Below are 24,817 nucleotides of genomic sequence, written 5' to 3'. Positions count from 1 at the left end.
CAGTGTAATCACCACCACAATCGGAATATAAGAGTGCCTTCAACACAGAGCTCTTTCAAGGTCCTTTGTAGTTGGGCTTCTCCCATGACCCTCAGCCCCAGACAAACCACTCATTTGCTTTGGGTCACAGTAGTTTTGCCTTTTTTAGAATTTCATATAAATGGAATCACACAGTACTTCCTGTCTTTTGTGTTTGACTTCTTGCACTTGGCATTGTGATTCTGAAATCCATTCATGTTGTTATCATGTATTAATCTTTTGTTCCTTTATATTGCTGTGTAGTATTCTATTGCATGGATAGACCACAGTTTGTTTTTTTTTTTTTTAACAGTTTTTTTAAATTTATTTATGATAGTCACACAGAGAGAGAGAGAGAGGCAGAGACACAGGCAGAGGGAGAAGCAGGCTCCACGCACTGGGAGCCCGATGTGGGATTCGATCCCGGGTCTCCAGGATCGCGCCCTGGGCCAAAGGCAGGCGCTAAACCGCTGCGCCACCCAGGGATCCCATAGACCACAGTTTGTTAAACTGTAATTAATGGGACTGTTTCTAGCTCTTGGTTATTATAAATCAGCTGCTAAGAGTGATCAAGTGCAGTTCTGTATGTGAGCATATGTCTTCTATTTTTTAAAAAATTTTAGAAGATTTTATTTATTTACCTATTTTAGAAAGAGAGAGAGAAAGTGTGCACGAGCAAAGGGAGGGGCAGAGGGAGAGAGAATCTCAAGCAGCTCTGTGCTGAGTACAGAGCCCAACATGGGACTTGATCTCAAAACCTTGAGATCATGACCTGAGCCAAAATCAAGAGTCAGACACTCAACCAACTGAGCCACCAGGCTCCCTGAACATGTGTCTTCTGACTATAAGATTTTTATGGGAGGTTCTTTGGTTTATCTCACAGTGTTCTGAAGATGTTTAAAAATTATTTATACCAATACCTGCTAAAACATAAAAACCACACACTACACCATCCTATTTATACAGAATGTTGAGAATTGGCAAATATATAGAGATAGGAAGTCGATGGGTGACTGCCTGGGGCTGGGACCCTGGGGGAAAATGAATGTCTGCTCATAGGTGTTGGGTTTCTTTTCAGTGTTGAAATGGTCTAAAATTGAGGGTGGTGATGGATGCCCAACTCTGAATATGTCAAAACCTACTGAATTGTACACTTTAATGGGTGAATTGTATGCTATGTGAGTTCTATTTCAATAAAGCTGTTAAAAATTATTGGTTAAATGAATGAATGATTAAATCATTGGGTGATTCCATGTATGAATGAATATTCTTGTTTCCTGACTGTTTAATCACTCCAATACCCTTTGGTATTTATTTGTAATTCAACACACGTACTGGATATTAGTAAGTGCCAGATATGGTGGTAGGGGCAGAGGGTTCAAAGACAGACGAGACAAGGGATTCATCCTCTCAAAGACACACACTTGAGAGAGGGAAACAGAATATAACTGCAGCTGTGATTGCTAACCCTGACATATCAGTCACAGTGCTATGTTCACTTGCAGCTATATTCTATATTCTTATTATAAATAAATATATATTTTCAGTTACTCTTCATAGCCACCCTGCAAGAAGGTACTACTAGCATTATTTGTACTCTTTAGATATGAACACTGATACAGAGAGGGACAGGAACTTCCCCAAGGCTACCCCACTAGAAAATGGTGCAGCTGGGACTTGAAGCCCAGGAAGCCTGGCTCAGTGTCCATGGCCTTTACCGCTGTGCTCCACTGCCATTCAGGGTGATGGTGCTCCAGTGGCAAGGGTCACAAGAGGCACAGGAAAAAGGTCACGTGAGAACACAGTGAGAAGGCAGCCATCCACAAGCCAGAAGGAGAGCCTCACCACAAAACAATGTTGCAGGGACCTTGATTTTGGACCTTCAGACCCCAGAACTGAAAAATAAATTTCTGTTGTTCAAATAACCCAGTCTGTGGTATTTTGTTATGGAAGCCCAAGTAGACTAATACCTCGCTACATACCTGCTCCTCTCAGAATGGAAGAAGGGCTGGCCCTGGTTGGGAGAGACAGTGACCCTGGAGAGGAAAGGTCTGAAATATGGGCCCTTCTTGGAAATCTCACCTGACAGAGGGCACTGGATCCGATCCCCTCAAACGAGGGCTGTGCTGTCACTGACTCATACATACCTGAGAGCTGACTATAAGATGTTCAACAAGCACAGTCATTATTAAAAAGTGAATTACATAAACTTTTATCAAATACATCATATTAAACATAAAGGCAATAAATACTCAAAACCACACCTTCATATGTATTTTACTACATTTTACTATCACGTATTACGTATTTACTACATTCTATCATATATCACGTATCTTCATATGTATTTCACTACATTTTACTATCACATCATATTAAACATAAAGGCAATAAATACTCAAAACCACATTTTACTATCACGTATCTAGACAAACCATAAGATGGTGTGCAACTGTACATCACTTCCCAAATCCCCATTCAGGGACATCACCTCGGTAGCATAAAATAGGTCAGGGTGGGTGTATTTAGACCAGAGACATTGGCAAACACTTTAATTCAAAGCCTAGACTTAGGAAAGTGATTGGGAAAATGTCAATAATTGAGTGCTTCCTATATATAGATATTACATGGTGAATGGCACAGAAATCAAGGATGTGCGCTTGCAGTTATTCAAACACTGCTCTCCTATTCAGCAGTCACTCATGCCCCTGATGAAAACAAATGTCTTCACTGTTTCACTTCCATCTTAGTCTTTAACATAAGCAAAACTATCAACCCATATTCATGCTGGAGCTGCACTCGTTTGTCAGTTGCAACTACTGGTTGGATACTGATGTGGGCGTTGGGTGAAAAATCAAAGCATTTTGTGAAAATCATCTGACATGTGGAATGTATAATATTGTCTCTTTAATTTATGTTAAATTGGACAGTATACTTATACCAGATACTTGCATAGAATATTATATTTATTTGTACTAAATTGCTTAGTATACACCACTAATATTAATAAAATGTGTGACAAATATGTAATGTGTGCGAGCACATATATATATGTAGATACGTACTTTTGGGGGCAGAGGAGAGGCATTTATTTATTAGGTGTTAAACATTTGGTAGCACATTGCTGTATCAGATCCCTCCTATTTGAGGAGACTGAGGCCCAGGCTGCAGAGCGTCTGCCCCAAGTCCTACACACAGGGCTCCCGAGCCCCTACCCTGTGCTGCTGCACCCGCTTCATGACAGCACCCTGTGCGGTTATGAAAAGGCAATCTGGCGAGACAGGAGTAGTCCCTGGGATTCCATCATTTCTATTTGTTACTGAAATCCTCTTGGTGCCATACAAATAGCTAAACTATAAATCCTAAGAGGTGCATAATTTCATTATTCTTATTATGCTTAATTAAAAAGAAAAAAAACGCTGAGCCTGGGTTAGTGATTAACTTTCCCTCTACCTCCCTCAGCTTCCCATTAGGGTAATTTGTTTCTGAAACCTTTGAACAAACATAGGCCAAGATTTTGTTTTTCGCTACTTTCATTATTCTTTATGATTTCTTTTTTTTTCCTTTTCTTTTTTCTTAACCCCTCAAGGCAAACTTATTTGTCAAACTTGTCCATGCAATTCCTCGAGATGAATTTTACTCGAGAAAATGGAAAGGATGGAAGGGCAGATAGACTTTGGTTCAAAAGCAGTTCTGACACCATTTAGGAAATGAAGAGGCCAGCCACACATTGGGAAAAAAACAAAACAATCATTCACATTACATATGTCCAACAAAAATTGGCATATGTAAAGAATTCTTTTTTTTTAAGATTTATTCATTTATTTATGACAGACATAGAGAGAGAGAGAGAGAGAGGCAGAGACACAGGAGGAGGGAGAAGCAGGTTCCATGCCGGGAGCCTGACGTAGGACTCGATCCCAGGACTCCAGGATCGCGCCCTGGGCCAAAGGTAGGCGCTAAACTGCTGAGCCACCCAGGGATCCCCTGTAAAGAATTCTTTAATCTCAATAATAAGACAGACAATTCAATTAAAAATGGGCAAAACATCTGAACAAAAACTTCACCAAAGAAGATGTACTGCTGGCCAAGAGGCACATGAAAAATATTCAGTATCATTAGTCATTTGGAAGATGAAAAATTAAGCTATGGTGAGACAATTCTGGATATTCACTTCAATGTTTGAACTTAAAGAGTTTAATTTCGAAGGAAAAAGACTGGCCATACTAAATGTTGGTGAGGGTAAGGAACAAAAATCTCATGTACCGCTGGTGGGAATGCAAAGTGGTGCAAACACTTTGGGAAACCATGTGGCCGTTTCTCATCATGTTAAACAGAGTGAGCATATGATGCAGCAATTTCACTTCTAGGTGTTTACCTAAGAGCAATGAAGACATATGTCCAAATGAAACTTATACCTGAATGTTCACAGAAGTTTTATTTCTAAGAGCCAAAACATCTCACATGTGCATCAACAAGCAAGTGGATAAAGACATTATGGTACAATCATTTAATTGAATACTACTCAGAACTAAAAAAAAAGGAATACACTGTTGATACATACAACAACATGGATGTATCTCTAACAATCATTATGCTGAGCAAAAGAGCTAAGCATAAATGGGTACCTGCCGTATGATCCCATTTTATACCACATTCTAGAAAAAGCAAAAGAATAAGGAGAGAAGACATAACAGGCTCCCAGGGGCTGGAGGACACTGACTACAGAGGAGCACAAGATAGCTGTATTGGGGAATGAAAAAGTTCCACATCTTGCATGGGTGATGGATACATGGGTGTATCCACTTGTCAACTCTATTTTGAACACAGGTGTATTTTATTATATGAAATCTATCCCTCAACAAAATGGTTTTTAAAAGTACTAATCTGGGGATCCCTGGGTGGCTCAGAGGTTTAGCGCCGCCTTCAGCCCAGGGCTTGGTCCTGGAGACCTGGGATCGAGTGGTCCCAGGTCCAGGCTTGGTCCTGGCTCCCTGCGTGGAGCCAGCTTCTCCCTCTGCCTGTGTCTCTGCTTCTCTCTCTCTCTCTCTGTATCTCTCACGAATAAATAAATAAAATCTTTAAAAATAAATAAATAAATAAATAAATAAATAAATAAATAAATAAAATAAAAGTACTAATCTTGGGCAAGTGATTCTACTTTCCTGGGCCTCAGTTTCCTCATCTGTAAAATGGTGATAATGATAGCTGTTTTAAGGATTAAAGAAAACTATAAATGGCCACATAATAGGTATCTATTCATTCATCCATTCAATAAACATTTAATAAGTACCTACTACATTCTCAGTCTTGTTCTAAGCGCTTGAAATATGCCAGTAAACAAAGATTCTTGCCTTCTTGATATTTAAATTCTATTAAGGGAAGACAAATAGCAAATAATAAAGATAACAAATAAGTTATATATTAAGTTAGAGTTATGCTATGGGGAAAAAGGAAAAAGAGAAAACAGGGTGACAGACAAAACTAAGGGCTCACACAGGTTGCACATTTTTAAAAGATTTATTTATTTATTTATTTGAGAGAGAGAGAGAGAGAGAGAGAAGGAAAGATAGAGCAGGAGCCAGAGGGGTAGAGAGAGAGGAAGAGAGAATCTCCAGCAGACTCCATGCTGAGTGCAGAGCCAGACATGGGGCTCCATCTCAGGACCCTGAGATCTCAACCTGAGCCAAAATCAAGAGTTGGATGCTGAACCAATGGCACCACCCAGGCACCTCACAGGTTGCAATTTTAAGTAGTATAGCCATAGGAGGTTTTAGGGAGTAGATGATGTTTGAGCAAAAACTTGAAAGATACATACTTATAAGACAAAGGAAAAACTACAAGTGGAGAGGCAGGGAAGGAGGAATCATAATTTCCCAAATTAATTATTTGTCAACTGCCTACAACTGATAAGCGTTAATCCTACAGGGTAGGGTTGGAGAAGGGGGTGGTCATGCTCTTTCTACTCTTACTGGTTTGATTATACTGAGAAAGTGACAACTGAAGAATGTTTGCAAATCACAGGCAGGCATGTTGAATCCAAAATACCTAGATTCAAAAGTCACCTCAGCAGCCTACTAGCTATATGACCTCTGGCAAGTCATTCAACCTCTTAGAGCAATAATGGTCCACAAAGAGTGGAATAAGGATTAATGGAGGTAACATAGGGAAGGTCCTACCCTAATACCTGGTGCCTTTCTTACTGAGAGCCCATCTGGATTCTGTGTGGTTGCCCCACCTTGCACGGCCCCCTCATCTCACCACCAAAGCTCTAGAAACAATTACTGCTCTGCTCTCCGCAGTGCCAACACTGCTTCTCCGACTTGCCAATTAGCATGTGTAATTTCCACACTTCTCCAACTAGATGATTTTAAATTCCATATTCAATAATTTATGGAAATGAATGCTGATATTTTCCCCTCCTTTTCTTTTTTTTTTTTAAAGCACTTTAAAGAGATGGCCCAATCTTCTGACACTTGACACAGTTGATGAGCAATCTGCCCGGTGGCAGAGTGGTTCCACTTTTGCTGGAGCTTGGCCTCCTGGGGAGACCCAGGAGAAAAGAAAGCTTTCTAAAACATTTCAGTTGTAAGTGGAGTTCATTAGTTTAGATCCCATTACAATAAATTATTATCTACGGCTTTAAATCTTCACAAAATGGACACTGCAATGATTAGAGTCTCCTCTGTTTGTAGAAGGACCCTATAATAAACCTACACTTGATGATAACAACAGCAGATTGGTCCTCAACCAAACCGGTTATTTGTCCCAAAAGGGAAAGCCCCCCATTTGACAAAAAAAATAGGAGTCAAGTCTCTGAATTTTCTCAGATGAACATTAGCACCATGTCCACAGGCAAATGTGATCATGGCAGTTGCCTACTTAAAATCCTCCAGTTTCTCATCACTCTTAGGAGAAAGTTCTGTCAAAGAATAATGTTCTGATGAGAAAAACCCAACTCTTTTTCTTCCAGTTTTACTGAGAAGTAGTAGTATTAGTTTAAGATGTACAACATAATGATTGGATACTTGTGTATACTACAAAATTGTCACCACGGTAAGTTTACTTAACATCAGCCAGAGCTCATGCATCTTAAAACTGAGAGTTTGCACCTTCTCAACCACCTTCACACATTTTGCCACTTCCCACCCTGGCAACCATCAATCTGGTCACTGCTTCTGTAAGTCTGGTTCTTTCAGATTCCACACATAATTGAGGACATACAGTACTTGTCCTTCTCTCTCTGGATTATTTCCCTTAGCATAATGCCCTCAAGGTCCATCCTTGTTGTCATAGATGGGAACACTTTCTTCTTTTATATGGCTGCACAGTATTCCACTGTACGTGTGTGTTACACACAATGTATGCAGACACACCAGATTCTCTTTATCTGTTCATTGGTCAATGGACACTTAGGTTTCACGTCCTGGCTACTGTAAATAATGCTGCAATGAACATGGAGGTGCCTTCAAGAGAGTGATTCCTGAAAACCCAACTCTTACACTGATAAAGGATAAATATGTGTCAAACACTTCCTTAACTCATTAATGAGAGAACAAGGAATATGGAAGGGATGGTTCAGGTAGCATTTGATGACAGGGATTTAACCCAGTCCCTCAGAAAAGGTGTACAGAAATAAGTTTTAATTTCCTTGCTCATCTTCCAAGTTAGAAATAACACTGACTGGAGTCCTTCAGGATGATGAAGTGATAACCACTCGGCTTACTTTCTCCACCTGACAGAAACCACTGGCTTCTCCCCAGGCAGACGGCCACCTACAAACGAACCCGTAACCTCCCAGAGATCAGCCCAAATCGGTATGTAGCAAAATCAAAGGCCCAATCCCACAGAGAATTAAGTCATCCTTGGGTGGGCCCGGTAGATAATGCTGTAGTCTGAACCTGAAAGAATCTACAGTCTTCCTTTCTGCCAGATTTCTAAGTTTGGGACAATTTTTTTTTTTTTTTTAACAGTTCTAAGTCTTCAGCATGGCAGATGAAATGAGCTGCTTCCTGTGCCCCCAGCCCCGTCTGGCAATGCCACCCTCCTGAGATCAGCTCCTTCCCCTGTCTAGACCACACAGCTGCTTCCTTTGAGGGAATCACAAACTCTCCCTTCCCCCACTTCCACTCTACTTAAGGCGCCAGTTAAGTCATTTCCTCAAGGGAATCTTCCTAACCCCCGTGGACTAGGTCAGATCCCCTGTAAACACTGGAAGGCAGCCTTCCATGGGCCTCCCTCCTGGCACTTCTCACAGCTTTGGTTAACTACTTCATCGTTAGCTAGTGGTTGAACGTCTGGCTCCCTGACTGGAAGAGGAATCCCCTGAGGGTAAGGGTGGGTCTGCTTCACTCATCACCACACACCTGGGGCAGAGCCTGACCCCTGACCCCGACAGACTAAAGCAGAAGACCAGGGGGACAACAGCGCTCCTGGGCCTATGGCTCCACTGAGGGCCCAGAGGACCTGTCCCTGAGGGTCTTGCTGTGCCCAGGTCTGGCCCAAAGCCTGGCTGAGCCACTGGTGCTCCGGCAAGTTCACGTGAGGGCAGGCTAACAGGTCACGGGGACACGTGGGACCTCTCAGCCGGGCCACCTCCTGGGCCAACGGGAGGAATGTGACTTGCCTTCCCTGGGGCCCATCTCTCCACCTCATATCTGGGCTCTCGAGCAGAACCCGGGAAAGCAGTGTAATCTCCCCAGGACAAGCGCTGGGTGAAGCTCCTGTGATCAGGACTATGACGGACTGCGAGGAGAGCCACAGGATGATTGAGGGCTTCCTCTAATCACACCAATTGATATAAATTACTACGGCGGCCGCCCGGAGCGGCATCTGTGGGATTTACACCTCATTAGGCCGCCGGTGCCAAAGGAAGCCACGGGGTGAGCGCTCCCCTCCCTGGGAGCCGGGCCGTTGGGGCGGCCAAGGTCACTGGGAGCCGGAGAGTGACATCCAGACCCCCAGCGAGCAGCGGGCGCCTCAGGGGCAGCAAACGGAAACTGACCTAGTCCCAGGTCTGCGTGGGGGGCGGTTTCTGATTTGCATCAACTCTTTACCGTCTGCCAGGCCCCCTGCGTCTTCCTAAGGTCACCGCCGCAGGACAGCAGAACCGCAGGACCTGGTGGCCTGGGGGCGGTGCTGACAAGGGCGGGACTCCGAGGCCGGCCAGGGGTCAGCAGAGGCAGGAACGGGCTTTGAGGGGGCCGTGCCAAGCGTGGCTTGAACCTCCCGTCACTTCCATTGGCCACCCTCAGGAAATAACCCGGGGGGCAGCCCAGCTGCGACAGGCACAGCCTTCAGAGGCGCCCCCAGGCCCCCAGCCGAGCCCCGGCCCGAGCCTCCCTCCGGAGCTGAGCGTCCGGGCTGCTACCCCCGCTCCTGCCCGCCCTCCCGAGCCCTGGGATGAAAACAGGAAGGCAGGAGGCCAGGAAACCTGGATTTCCTCCTGGGCTTCCAGAGGCGGAGCGGAGGCAGAGAAAGGGGCAGAAAGCGAAGCCAGGACGCCGGAAGAGGCACACACATCGCGGCAGGAACGGATCCCAGACCTGATTATAAGGTCGGGAGGCTTTGTGTCACGATGATGTTTTAGCAGTGGTGGGTGTTTCGGGTTTCTTCCGGAAGCAATCCCGGTTCAGACAGTGGGAGGACAACATCACAGGTGGATGTCTCAGTTGATGGACGGGGACTAGGTGGCAGACGATAGCTCAGCAGATTAGATCCAGCAGGACAGAAGCCAGGCTCACCCACAGGATGCCTAGGGACAACGCGAGCCCCACCCTGCCCCGGTGCCCTCTGCACGCACCTGCCACCACAGCAGCTCATCAGAAACAACTGTGACCATGAAGGAGTGCCTTCTGCCACCCGGGACAGTGGGGGAGCCCTGGGAAGCAGCCCCCTTGATAACTAATGGGGCACTAGAGTGACTCAGGCAATGTTCTCGACGGTTCCCCAATGGCATCACGATGCACACCTGAATGGTTTGCACCCCTTGCCTGTCTTCCTCACTCCCTACCAGTGCCTCCTGGCATCACCTCCCAGAAGACTCACTTGCATTCCACATCTCCCTCCACGTCTGCCTCCAGGAAAACCCAAACCAAAGCAGTGCCTCTGTGAAACTTATTAAGGGGCACCCCTCTGGTGGATGTGGTCTCAGGGATGCAGGGCTTGGCAAGCAACCATCTCTGATCTGATGAAGTCCAGCACCAGGGCACTGACAGGCAGGTGACACGTGGGCTGGATTTCAGCCCCCACCTGACTACTCCCCTGCTGTGCATCTCCTGTGCTGTGCCCGACAAAGAAGTCCCTTGGCAGCCATTGACATATCCACCACTTCTCTCTTCTTGGGTTCAGGAAGTAACAATTTACCTGGAACAGACAACTCATATATTTTTGAGGCATATCAGAAATTTCACCAACATATTCTTGAGAGTCCGAACATTCCTAGGAATTCAGGGAGCAAGCAGGGTGTGGGAGAAGCAGAACAGGCCTTGAGTGTGAGTGCTCTGAGCTCAGATCCTCCCTCTGCCCCTTTGGGTAAATCAGTTCAACTGTCTAGAATTCCCATTTCTGCAGCTGAAAGAGAGCACATGCTGGCTTGAGGCATAAGGTTAGGAAGCCAATACCAAACAAAGGTGTAATGTCTGGCAACCAGAAGATGTCCCCTCAGACTTAGTCCTTCTCGTCCCTCCTGCGCCCCCAGTAGCCTACTGGACTCCTGAAGTTGTCAGGGCCTGGTAGAGACCCATGGGCACAAGTCTCTGGGTCCCCTGACATTCACAACTGGGTCAACCCTGCACTAGTGTTGAATGCTGGCCGCTGTTGAGGGCCAAGAGGGAAATATGTTAATGGAGAGGAGGCCACCAACAAGGCAATGATGATAAACCTCACACCCCACTGGTCACTCCACTGGTCATTGACCTCCCCCTACTTCAGGTTGGGCCTGAAAACAGGCCTTCCTATTCCTTTGCTGAGTACAGTGATGCATGAACCAAGGCCCCCTGAGAGACCCCACACCAGGTGAGAGAACCAAGCCTTCCCTTTCTATTTTGTGATTCTTGTGTCCTGAGGGTAACATCTACAGTTGTCACTTGACTTCTTAGCAGGGCCTAGTGGGTTTGGCACCACCCTAGGTCCTCCTCCCCTAAAGGTGCTGATTTGCACATGCCAGCATACCTCCTTACCTAAGCACAGACCCTACCAAGTTATTTCTGCAATCAAGAGAAACAGCCAATAAGACCTGTGAGAAATAAGACTCTGGAAGCCTGGAGACCTTGACAGAATCTCCTTCAGTCTCCCCATCCACTCACCCCCACCCAGGCAAGGATGTTTTATCCACTAAGACACACACGTGCGCGCGCGTGCGCGCACACCCATATCCACACACACACACATACACCCCACTCCACACAGCCACACCTTCCAGGTCTCATAAACATATTAGAGTCCAGGAAAGAATAAGAGATATCAGCTTGAATTTTTTTTAAAAGATTTTATTTATTTATTCATGAGAGACACAGAGAGAGGCAGAGACACAGGCAGAGGGAGAAGCAGGCTCCGTGCAAGGAGCCTGACGTGGGACTCGATCCAGGGTCTCCAGGATCCCGCCCTGGGCTGAAGGTGGCGCTAAACCGCTGAGCCACTCGGGCTGCCCTTGAAATATTTTTTTAAAATATGCAAAATCAAAATGAATAAATGTTTAACTAAATGTCTATAAACATTAGGTCCACTTTGTTCACTGTCAAGTTTAGTTTTCATAAAGGCTTTATTACTTCTGATAACAATTCATGATTTGGTTACTCTGTTTTGTGCGAACTTCTACATATGCGAAATGACTGCTTACAAAATAGAACCAATAGTAAATTAAATGAGTTACTATTCATAGCCAAGTAAGTTCAAAAGCAAATCTTAAAAATTATTTTTTAAAAATATATAATATAAATACATATATATATATATCCCTATATGTGATATGGGGCATTATGATATATAATAAACATAGAATACAACCTATATATGCATATTATATTTATATATAAATATATATACACATATAATAATAGCACATTATAATGTTTGATAGGATATATACTGTAAGGGCAGGTTCTAAAACTAAGAGTAACTAGGGCCAGTGAACATCTTACAATGGTTTGCTACATGGCAATAGTCACAACTGTTACTCTAGTAGACAGTCACCAACGAGGACCCCTCGTTTATTTTTTAACCCTGGATATGCAGATTTGAAAGTCAGTCACTGGTCACTAAAGATGCATACAAATAATTCCTGGCTTATTATTTTAATGGAGGAAAAAGCCATTTTGCCCCTTAGAATTAAGGGACTTTGTGACCACCAACCCATATGCTTTCCTGCAGCCTCTTGTCCTACAGATATGCTGTCACCTATTTCCTCCAGAAATTTCAGGAAGCTGGCTGGGTTCGTAGGCAACTTGACCTCTTTTTGAAAATCTCTGAGAACTTGCTGCCTTCTTCCTGGGGAGCCCCTGAAATCTCCCCTGAGCAGCCAACACGCATGTGCAAGCTGTCCTGGCTATCCCATCCTCCAACCTTGCTTCCCAGAGGCCGTACCCTGCGGGTGAAACCACCACTGCGAGGCCTGTATTCCCCACAAAGCCACTTCCACCCCATCACGGCTTCTGCCAACCTCTTTAGAGCAAAAGATGCGAGGGGCCATTAAACACAGGCCATTAACAGAGACTGAGCCGAGTGGCACCAGGGAAATCCCCTCACAGCGGGCATCTCTTAGACTTTGGTTTTCATGCCACTTCAAGGAGCAAATTGATTTCAAATGCACACTTTAGAGCCTCTTGCTCACCCCATCATCTCTCCAATTAAGGCAAAAGCCTCAGGGCAGCTGAATCTTCATTATGAGGAACCCACGGGCAGGCCTGGGTTGGAGGTGCCCTGGGTAGCTTCTGGGCCCAGGGAGATGCCAGCAGCTCAGCTGGAGACAGATGGGTGTTGGGTTTGTCAGTGAATAATTCACACCCTCTGAGAGCCCTGCTGATACTTGGCATCAAAGAAGGATTCTTTCCAAGCCTGGCCACGGTGCAGATGGGTGGGGGCTCCCGGGCAGAGGCCAGGACAAGCTTGTGAGGGGTTTTTGGGGGGAGGGGAGGAAAGTTGCATTTACTGATTGCTCTTAGGACCCTCTTGCAGCATCTCCAGCAACAAACCAGCTGCTTTCCCAGGCTGGGTGGCAGGAGTCCTTAGTAACTTTGTAAGCCACTCGGCCAGACTCCTAGAGGACTGTTGAATGAGACAAGATTGCATCTCTCCCCATCTCTTTGCAAAGCTTTGCTCTTGGATTCTCTCCTCCTCCTGGTCCCAACCAGCCCATAGGAAGTCACTGCTGCTCATATCTGACAGCATCACAGATACTGCCTTTGAACTCTCCCTAACATAGGACATGACCAGGAGGAGTTCTAAATTGTAAGGTGTGCATCTGATCCCTCGTCCTGTGCTGGCCCTGATGACGGCAGTGAGTACTGCCCAGAATGGCTTCGGGGGACAGTACCCGGCATGGATTTCCCAGCCTACAGGGATGGCTCAGCCTGGATTCAGTAAGTGCCATGGGCTCCTTGCTGAGGTACTGGTGGTCTAGAGCCAGGGTTGGTTTAAGCTCAATACCACAGCTCAGTGTTTTCCCTAGCCATGAAAAAGGCCATGGGGTGATAGATAAGATGCACTCCTTTAGCGCCTTTCAAATACCTTTTCCAGTTTGTTGTGTATCAGCTTTTGTTGCCTAACCATCCACTTTAAAACTGAAGTGCTTTAAAACCTCTATCTTTTATTTAGCTTGCAATTCCTCAGGCTGGAAGGCTGGGCTGGGCTCAGGTGGGTGGTTCTCTGGCCAGCCTCATTCTATTGGTTACCATCAGCTTCCAGTGTGGCTCGGGCTGGCTAGTCTATGGGGCCTCAGCTGGGACAGCTCATCTGGGTTCTACATATCATCCCAAAGGCTAGACTGGGCTTGTTCAGATGATGGCAGAAGGGCTCAAGAGTTGCCAAAGAGAGGACAAGCCCCACTGTACCTGCATCACATGTGCAAACATCCCAGTGGCCAAAGCAGCTTGCTGTAAGTCCAGAGTCAGAACATAAGGGTGCTGAAAATTACATGATAAAGGGCTGTGAGTGCCGAGGGGCAGCATCCAACACTCCAAGGTACCTGGTGAAACCCCTACATTGCTCAGGAAGTAACTGGATACAAGTAAAAGAACATTACCCCAGTCAGCTAAAATTTTTTTTTAAAGGTTTTACTTATTTATTCATGACAGACAACGCAGAGAGAGGCAGAGACACAAGCAGAGGGAGAAACAGGCTCCGTGCAGGGAGCCTGATGCGGGACTCGATCCCCGGTCTCCAGGATCAGGCCCTGGGCTGAAGGCAGCGCTAAACCGCTGAGCCACCCGGGCTGCTCTTTTTTTTTTTTTTTTTTTTTTTTTTTTTAAAGGAAATTTACCAGCTTGGGTAATTGATCCAGGGTTGAACTAGCTTCAGGAATGGTTGAATACTGAGTTCGAAATGATGTCAGATCTCTCTCTCTCTGAGATAGCTCTGGCCAAAGTTCTGAAGAGGAATTTCATTGGCTGGCCTCGTGACATCAGTCCATCCCTGAATCAATCACTATGGCCAAAGGAACGAGATATTCTGATTAGCCAGACCTGGGCCAAGGGTCCAACTCTCTGGTGGGATTACAGGGTAATATCAAGCCCTTCAGATAGACAGGGAAGAAGCAGCATTATTACAGGGGTCAGGAATGGTTTCCCTAACAGGATGCCAGAAAGACAAAAGGTACCCCAGGTGATTATGGGAAGATGCTTAGGATGACAAGCTTTCTAAAATGCTCAAAAAAGAAAACAGTAGATGGTTACCCCAGATAAAAGGCAATAAGGGTGTATTCATGGTATATGGAAAGAGACCCAAAAGTCGGAGAAGACTGCAGTATATGTTACACTTTCTGGTAAGGCATCACTGGTAGGCTATTTACCTCTTGATCAAAAACAACACACTGGGACAGGCTTGACCTGCCAGGTTATCCGTCTCTGGAATATGAAACCTCTCAGGTTATTGTATGCTGGGCTGGTCTCCATCTTTACTGCGGGATCACCAAAGGATCACAGCTTTTAGAGATCACAGCTTTTAGAGTTCGGTTGGCTGAACTCTACCATTCCTAGTCCTAGGAATGATCAGGTAAATGTAAGGTACCCCCCAACTTGAAAAAAGAAGTGTGCCCTTGGCTGGCCCCTGTGACAGCTGTCAATGGGTTTCTTTCAAAAGCAGGCTTTGTCCCCTTCCCATAGATTCTCCCTCCCTCCAGATTGCCATGCAGGGGCCTCACCCCACCTTCCTGCAAAAATCTTCCCCACAGGGCTTGGAAAAGCCCAAAAGCAATAGGCCTGGCATCCAAGACACTACTGAGGAAGCATCCATATCCCACTTCTCCTAACCGAGGAGGTTAGCAAACTTGTTCTCTTCAATGGCAAATTGTAAAGTATGGTAGGCTTTGTAGGCCAAGAGGCCAACTCACAGCTATCATGTAGGTATTTCTGTAACAAGCGAGAGAATAAATTTCTACAAGTTCTTTTCAATCACTTAAAATATACATTTAAAAAACATAGTCCATTTGTGGGCTGCACAAGAACAGGTGGTAGGATGCATGTAGCCCTCGACTGCTAGTCTGTCAACTCCTGCCCTAACTGCTCTAAGTGGAAGGAGCCACGAGGCAAGTGGAATTCATACTGGAAGGGAAGACGGTACTATAGGATCCAAATCATAGACACCGAAATGGAGAAGAGGGGAAGAGGGGGAGGGAGGAAAGCTGTGAGAGTAGAGTCTGAAAGAGAGGCTGAGGAAGTCTGGAGGGAGAAAGGTGACTCTGGGCAGTGACTATGATAAAAGAGTGACAGAGGGCGAGAGAGTGAGGTTATGCAAGAGAGAACCGGAGAAGGCTTTACAACATTTGCTTTATGATGAAATTCACAAAGGACTGCAGTAAATATTCAATTGCTTTTCAGTTATTGTGGTCCTGGGTTTTCTTCCCCCTTCTCTTTACATGATCTGCATTTGCGTTTGGGTCCACAACTTTATGTGGTGTTCTATAAGCTACTGCCAATCCCGGAGCTGGCCTAAGCCTCCCCCTCTGTCTCAATCATCCCAAACAATCTGGTTCTCTCACCCATCACATCCTTCCACCTGAGATACACTTTCCCCACCCCAACCTCCCTCCACTTGACCAACTCTTGTTCATCCTTTCTTCAGAGATCTTTCACGAGTCCTGGGGCGACCACTGCCCGGTGTGCTCACCCTGCAAAAGCCTGAGTGCCTCTGGGGTTCCTCATTTTAAAATGGGACCTCCCCTGGCTGTCCCTGTTGGAAAAGAGGCGAGGCAGAAGCAATCACTTTGCAAACTGTAGAGGGTGTGGCACATGGGAGCTGGTATCGGCATCCGGTTCCAAGGGGAGCCTAATTTTGGTCATCTCCTCTGTGCCATCCTCCGCAGGTGACACTTCCATGGACCTTCGAGCCAGATCTCCGCACACACAGTGTGACTGGGAGGGGAATAGCACGCCTGTGATTTGGGGACCGGCTTCGCCAAATGACAATCTAGTCAGCTTGGGAGGAGCCGCGGGGAGGACGAGGGCGGGCTGACTTCTCTCTTAAAGCCTCCTCACACTCCAGGTGATTGTTTTTACATATCGGGGAAATCCTGAGCGAGCCAGTCTCAGTTAAAGACGCAGGTGTCTCCCCTCCCCAGCAGCTTCCAGCCAGCTACCTTCCCGAGCTCGGCTCAGAACTCCATCTGAACCTCCCTCCTATAATTCTTAGATGAAACAGCCCCCTCCGTCGACAGTAATTAAACAGAGACTGCGCCGCGGCGAGCTTGGCATCCGCACCTGCCGCGGGGATCCCCTTCCCCCAGGCACCTGCGCGCGGCGGCCGTCCGGCCCCGCCCCCGCCCCGGCCCCGCCCCCGGCCCCGCCCCGGCCCCGCCCCCGGCCCCGCCCCGCCCGCCCGCGCGCACGCGCAGTCCGCCCGCCCGCCCCCCGCCTCCCGCCCGCCCGCAGCCTCCCGCGGCGCCCGAGGAACAGATGGAGCAATCATGCTCCTCATTCCGCCAGAAGGGCCCCGCTGCTCTGGGGGGAGTTCTGTGGTTGTAAGACACATAATTAGACACGTCAGTGGACAATGCGGCGGATTAGAGGGGGTGGGCTGGCATAACGGAGAACAGGCATCCTCATTGATCTGCGGCGCGCAGGAACGCCCGGGCTCCCAGCCGCGATCGCCCCGGGAGGGGGGAGGAGGGAGGGGGGAGCTCGGCCGCCGGGCGCCTTTGCTCTTCCTTGGGGATTTACGTGCAGGGGATGCCACTCCTGCGGACGTGTCACCTGTCAGGTGTCCAAGCACGATAAGGCGGCAGTGGATCCCGCAGCCTGCGCGGTAGGACAGGCGGTGACCATCTCAGCTCATCCACAGATCCCGTCCCTGCCCCCCCCCACACCCCACCCCAGGTGACTGCTTCAAGGAAAGCCCAGCAGAGGGGACACACGCTGGAATTCACCCTCCTTCACCCCCTGGGGAGCTAAGCGAACTCGAGCGACGCAGGCCACCTCTCCAGGGCTCTCTACAAGGGGCAGCGCCTCGTGTTGGCAAAGAGCTGGGGCTGCCGAGGGTGAGATGGGGTTTGCACGCCGGGCTGCCCCTTGCTGCGCGGGTGACTGGCAAGTTACTCCGCCTGGAATCCTGGTCTCCTCTTTGGTTTCATGGGAAAGATCCCCCACCCCCACCCCCCGCCCCAACACACACACAGGCACTTGTGGGGCAAAGTGTGTCTGAGCTGAGCTCCTTTGTAAAAATCAGAGGCTCATTCCAGAGTAGTTGGGATAAGAGGAGTGTCTTCAGTGGGTCCTCTGGGAAGCAAAAGCCCCAAGAAAGGATTACAAGTGCAACCTCTTTTGCTTCAAGTGCGTAAGAAAGGAGCAGGAGAGGAGAGCCCAGGGCAGGGAGGAGGATCAGCACTTGCAGGGAGGGGGGGAAGACTGGGCAGGGAGACCCCACACAGCTAACTCTGCAAGCTCAGAAAGTCTGGAAGGACAAGAGGGAGCCTGGAGCAAAGAGCCTGTGGGAAGGATCCAACACTGGGCAGGAATGGCCCTGTTTTAGCACCTGGCTGTGGCGGTCAGTGGTAGGAGCAGCCTGGAGAGAGTGTGGCCTCCAAGTGAACACTGTATCTCCTTCATGAAGCTGTCAGCTCATCTTGGAGAGAGCTGAGTAGTGCACTGCCATGGCTACCTCCAGCTCCATGGGTGGCCACACGACTGAGACAAAACCAACCGAACATTCCATTTTATTGGCCAACTGGGAATGATTCTAAATTTACCTAAATGGATCCAATCAGACAATCTGAGGACATTTGCTGGAGATGCTGGACCAAAGATAATCTCTTTTCTGATGGATGTTAACAAGAAAGGAGATAGCTGCTGGGGGCTGCTGGAAGCCACCTCAGGACATGCAAGGTGGCAAAATTGGGACGAAATCAACACTTGGGGATAGTAGAACAGAGAAACCACAAGAAACAGGGCTTTGGTCACATCACTGGGCGGCTGGGGTAAGCCTCTCCTGAAATCCATTCTGTGGCCAGACTTCTCAGTTCATGAACTAGTAAACCCTCATTACTGTTTGAAACAGTTTGGTCAATTTTCCTGTTATTTATAAGAAAGGCCTCCAGTTTGATCAGCGATATGGGAAACAGATGCCCTCTGAACTCCACAAGTAAGAACAATCATAGTGTCAAGTCTAATGGAATTGAGATTCATTAAATAGTGATACGGGGATCCCAGGCTGCTCTGGGATTCAGAGCAGATATGTTTGAATCTTCATTTCAGAGAGGAATGTGGTTTAACTCCACATGTGTACATCCTTGGGTGCCCCACCACTCTTTTCCTTGACCAGCTGGTGTCTTCACCCTGTTCTTGGTATTTTCTCCACTATGTTGATTCTTCTAATTCATATTTCTTCTCCTTCCTGAGTTTGTAGGACTGACTCCAGGCCTAGTTGTGACTTAATGTATTTCTCACCCTCTGTAACCACTGCCAAGGGCCTATTGTGCCCTGTAATTCACCATGCAAATTTCTGAGGACACAAATCTGATTATTCCAGCTCTTGCCTATTTAGACACTGTCTGCAGAGGAGGCTGGGTATCTCTTTCTTTAGAATTTCTCAGATGGTCCAAGTATGCTGCCAGAATTGTAGAACCCATGGTTTAGTAAAGCTTTCCAGGTCAGAAGCCCCAGCCTGCCCTTGGGTCAAGTTCAACCCCAATGCAGTCAGCTAAGAGCAGAGCTCCAGTGGCAGGTCTGAGCCTAGAGAAGAACTAAAGTGGAGACAGGCCTTGCTTGACATGCTTAAAACAAGAGAGGCCTCACATAGACTTTGGCACAAGGCAGTGGCTCAACATGTGATGGCTGTTAGTAAAGTCTAGTCTCATCTCTAATTCAAAGGTGTACTGTTTCTAAAATACACTAGGCAGCTGCTGTACCTCAGCTGAGGAAGAGCTGCTGAGAAGACACCTAGACAAGATGGACATCCATGCTTGGCAAATACACTGCAGGACAGGAAAATTCTGATGAATCCAACTCTGATTCTCAAGGAAAAGAGTTTTTCCTAAAGCTAATAAATGTCCAGTTTAGAAGACAGACTTTTATTCTGACATGTCTTTTTACTTTTTTGATGTTAACATGCTTTTATGAAAGAAAGTGGAATTTCAGTGGAATACTAGGTGGGTGAGGATACCTATACAGGGACCCTTGAACAACATGGGTTTGAAGTACACATTTCCACGAATACACAGATTTTTTTTTCAATTAATACAGTACCGTAAATATATTTTCCTTATGATTTTAAAAGAGATTCTATCTATCTATTATTTATTTAGAGAAAGAGTGTGGGAGCAGGGGCAGGGGCAGAGGAGAGAGCGAAATCTCAAGCAGACGCTTCGCTGAAGCGCAGCCCAATGCAGGGCTCGATCTCATTATCCTGAGATCGTGACCTGGGCTGAAATCAAGAGTTGGATGCTTAACTGAGCCACCCACGTGCCCCTCACTTCCTTATGATTTTAATAACATTTTCTCTTACTTTATCATAAGAACACAGTCTATATTACATGTAACATACAAAATATGTTTTTAACTATGTTTTGTAAAGCTTCTGGTCAACAGCAGGCTAATAGTTAAGTTTTGGGAAGTCAAAAGTTATTATATGTGCATTTTTAACCCCTAACCTCTGTCTTGTTCAAGGGTCAACTGTATATGCAAAATTAAATGTTGGCAGCTTTATGTCAGGAGCCCTCTGCATTCCACAGTGGTTTGTTTTCCACTAATTTTAATTTTGCAGAAGTCTCAACATAGGAACTCTGGAACCCACTGCTCTATAGCATAGCCTCACAGAAATCACACATCCCCACTCTGATCCCTTAGCTGTCCCTTAATTCAAGGCTCTTCCAGCAGGACCTGGCCCCAATCCAGCGGGAGTTCAGAGGACGAAAATAACTTCCAGCCGGGAAGAATGAAGGCTCAATGAGGCCTTGAAGAATGGGTGAAATGTATGTCCACCTATGCAAAGTAACAGGGAGAAGAGAAAGCAATGCATGAGCAAATATGTCAACGTGGGAAAACATAGAGCATAAACACAGTAAATATTTAACTACATACTGTGGGAGAGGCTGTCTGAGAGGCACTGGATTGCCAGAGAGCTACTGTATTCGGGGGGTGGTTCTGGGCTGCTGGTCGAACTGCTGGCACTTCAGGCCGGAAGCCGGCTGCTTCTTCCCCTGAATGCTCACTCCAAGGAGAGCAGTTGGGAAATGTCTCCCCGGAAAGAACTTGAAAGACGACAGCATACTACCGCCATCACTTAAAATCCCGGAGACAGAGCCTAGCTGGACTGAAGTTTGCTTGGCAAACTCCCTGCCTGCAGCGCCCCTGAGATGAAAGCAGAGCGGAGAGTAGAGCCTCCTAGCAGGATTCTTCTTGGAGGTAAATCCTTTCTGGTCGGGTTTCTTTTCTTTTTTCTTTTTTTCAAGTGCTCAGGCATGCAATTCCACATTCATCCTTTTCCTCTCGCTTATCTTTTCATGACTTTGGAGAGCAGTCTTCCTTATCTAGGAAACAAATGGCCTCCACGGAGAACTCAAAACAGCCAAGTCATTTATCTGTCTGACATGTGTTTCCCTGTTTGTTTTCTCCAGCCTTGAGACAAGAGTTGTGTCAACTGTGGATGGCTGTGCCCCAGTCACTTGAGAGGTATGAATCAATTTCCAGCTGCATTTATCACTTGCTGCCTTAAATCAAGTCTAATCAATGCTTCCTTCATTTGGTATGGATTGAAACTATATATAACACGCTCGGAGAACGGCCGGCACAGGGAGCAGATCACAAACAAGAATTCCATCGGGGATTTAGACGGAACGATGTTAAGGAAACATTTGCAGTTTTTGATTCGCTTTAATAGAGATGCCTGACCAAACAGTTAGATTTGTTTATGAAGTTTCACTTCAATCCACCTGACATGCAATGTTGTTACATGACAGATCAGCTGATACAAGGGGGCTCTGGCATCTTCAAATATTTTACAATACATTATGCAGATTCAGTATCTGATTGAGTAAGGTTTTATTCCTCTATCGTCTTTAACTCACTTCTGTTTTCTTTTAGTGGTGTTTGTCACCGCTGACTACATGGGTCAATTTCTAGTTATAATAAAAATCTCTTTGTAACAAAATAGAGGAACCCCCTCTGATTAAAAAAAAAAAACACACTTTTTAAATGAAGTCTTACAACGGAGAAAACTTGGTTCTCCCTCTCTCCTCCTCCCATCCCCCGTTCTTTGTAATAGAATTTGATCCACACAACCAAAGTGGATTTTCCACTAGCAGGTGTGAAAACCGCCCCCCAGCTGTTCAACTAAGAAAGTGGTAGGGAGCAGCCCTGGCTCATTTGTAAATTAATCTTGTGCCAGTGAAAGATGATATCAGCATAGTTACTGGCACCTGAAACCCATCATGCCCATGGCAAAGCCCTGGATTATTCTTCCAGGGTAATGGCAGAGGAGAGACAGAACACAGAAAAATAGGTCAATGATAATGCGAACCCAGAAGATGAGGCAGTGCTGTGATTCATTGACATAATTAATATTTCTGTCTAATCTGCTGAACTGTGTAGACTTTTACCACTGGCATGCCTCTGAAGCGATTAACACGGCTGACTCATTTTCACGGTGCCGGCTCCCCCAGTGACCTGTTGTCAGGTAGCTGAACAGAACCCTGTTTCAGCTCTGGGGAAGTCAGGGAAGAGTAATAAACCCTTATGTTGGTTTAATACTTTCCAGTTCATAAAGTATTTTGAACATACAGTCTCATCACCCTTTAAAACAAGCAAGAAAATAGTTCTATTCCCATTTTCAAAAGGAAGGCGTAGGTTTGGAGGTTGGTGTACCTTGCTTGTGGGGCTGCTCACACCTGAGCTCCAGCTCTGGAACTCACCTCCTCACCTCATCAACCCCAAAGTCTAACTTCTTCCCACTGAGCTACAACCAGTCGCTGAGGTCCCCTCCCGCTCTTTTGCCAACATATTTTTTTCTCCCATCTCACCTGGGGCTCTTGGGAAACTCACATGATTACTGGAGATCCCTAGAGTTGCTTGGCAGGTTGTTGAATTAGAAAAAAAAAAAAAAATCAAATAAAAGGCAGCACCTTTGGACTTGTTTTGGGTTACAGACGTGGTGCAATCTTAAACAAAGGGTAATGTGATATCACAAAGCTTTAACCCTCTGTGAATAAAGAGAAGGTTAAAAAAAAAAAAAAACCCACAGCACACATAGAGCCAAAATTAAGGCACCCACTCATATTGTCTTTGATACTCCTGAGAGTTGTTTCATGAGTTCCTTTGCTTTGAGATGTCCAGGAAGGATCATGTTTGCTTATTCTTTTAGGAAGGGAGTAACAGGTTTTTCCACCCATGGCAAGCTTCACAGAGGTAGATCCTGTGTAGATTCCTAAGTAAAGACAGAGTTGGTAAAAGGAAGAGTTTCCACGGCTTTATTAGACAAGAGTGTATCTTGCTGAACTTGACGTTAGAAGTGGATGAGGGGAGTAACAGATAATGCATTTTCAAACTGGCTTCAGGTAATGTGCCACTGAGAAGAAATGCATTTTCAATGGTCATAGGGATTTTGAAGCTCTCCAGGGAGTCTGAGAAAAGTCCTGAACACATTCCGACAAAGCAGTTACAGTGTTCAGGAGTTAACATGCGTGTCAAATGGCACAGTCACCCCAACTATCCCGTTAATACAAACTGAAATTTATATTGGAAATACAAATACTGGCAACCTATATAAACCTAGAGTAAAAGGGAGCATACCCTTGAAATAAAAATGCTACTGAGATTAATACATATCAGATTTCATTTCATTTCCTCCCTAGAGCAAATTGGTTTATTTCATTTGTTCATTCATTCAGCAAATATTTATGTAGCGCTGAGAATATGGCACTGATGATTCAGTGGTAACCAGATACGACACAGAACCCGCTCCCTGGGAGCTTACGTTCAAGTGGGAAAATTCACATTTAAAATATTAATGGAGACTTACGCTTCCAATCAAGATGGCATAATAAAGACCAGATTTACTCTCCCACCCAACATAACCAAAAAAGAAAAACAGGAATAGTATACATAACAATGGTTTTCAAGACACTGGATGTCAGGCAACGTAAGACAGTGATCCTGAGGGGTGAGAGACACACATAGTGAGCTGCATCATCACCTGACCTACTGCTCTGACCCACTGTCCAAGCTGCACGAGGAGGGACTCCAGTGGACTCCAGAGTTCAGGAGACAGAGCTGAGGACAAGGGGAGAAACAAGCAGCCAGCATTTGCAGGACAGAAGGCCAAATTATCTGGAGAGGGCCCCTCTACTACTCATGAGAGTACTTACTGATGAGAACATGTCATCTTGGGAAAGTACCATCTGAAAGCATTAGTGGGAACAGTGCTCACTCAGCATTCACACAGGTGCCTATTTCTATCACCCACCCAGACTGGAAAATCTGTAATTCCCAGGGCATGGGAAAATCTTTCCTTAATATCAGGAAATAGTTCATCCTAGACTGAACACTGTTCTAGACCTGCCTAAGAAATTACACATGCAAGATGTACAAGGATCAAACTATTTCCAAGAAATTTAACTGCATCCCCAAACAAAGCTGAAGAATTTAAGAACACATATTCAACAAAGTGAAATTTACAATGCATGGCACCCAATCAAAGATTACATGGCATGTAAAGAGGACTCATAATGAGGATTTGTATCCAGAATTTATAAAGAACTCTCAAACTCAAAAATAAGAAAACAAGCAACCCAGCTTAAAAAATAAAATGGCAAGAGATTTGAAAAGACACTTCACCAAAGATTTGTGGAGGACGAACAAGTGTATGAAAAGATGCTCACCAACAGAAGTCTTAAAACATGCAAATTAAAACCACAGTGAGATACCACCTCACTCCTATTAAAATGGTAAAAACGGATCACAGTGATGATAAGAATGTGCAAGACATGGAGCACTCATTCACTACCGGTGGAAATGTGAACTGGTATAGCCATGTTGGGACACAGTTTGGCAGTTTCTTAAATTGTTAAACATACACCTACCATACGGCTCAGCCATTCCACTACTGGATATTTACCTAAGAGAAATGCAAGCATATGTCCACACAAAGACTTGCACACAAA

At 45.9% G+C, this 24,817-nt stretch overlaps 1 long non-coding RNA gene across 1 annotated transcript; it reads left to right on the top strand.

The window, feature by feature from the left end:
* Positions 1–20,606: 20,606 nt before the first annotated feature.
* On the top strand, positions 20,607–22,764 carry LOC125753088 (uncharacterized). Its single transcript, XR_007404089.1, has 2 exons — positions 20,607–21,065; positions 21,278–22,764. It is a non-coding gene; the product is annotated as an uncharacterized LOC125753088 (long non-coding RNA).
* The last annotated feature ends 2,053 nt before the right edge of the window (positions 22,765–24,817 follow it).

This window comes from Canis lupus, chromosome 20 (assembly GCF_003254725.2).
Source record: "Canis lupus dingo isolate Sandy chromosome 20, ASM325472v2, whole genome shotgun sequence".
NCBI lineage: Eukaryota > Metazoa > Chordata > Mammalia > Carnivora > Canidae > Canis > Canis lupus.
Note: the sequence above shows the minus strand (reverse complement) of the source record. Positions and strands in the feature narration are given on the sequence as shown.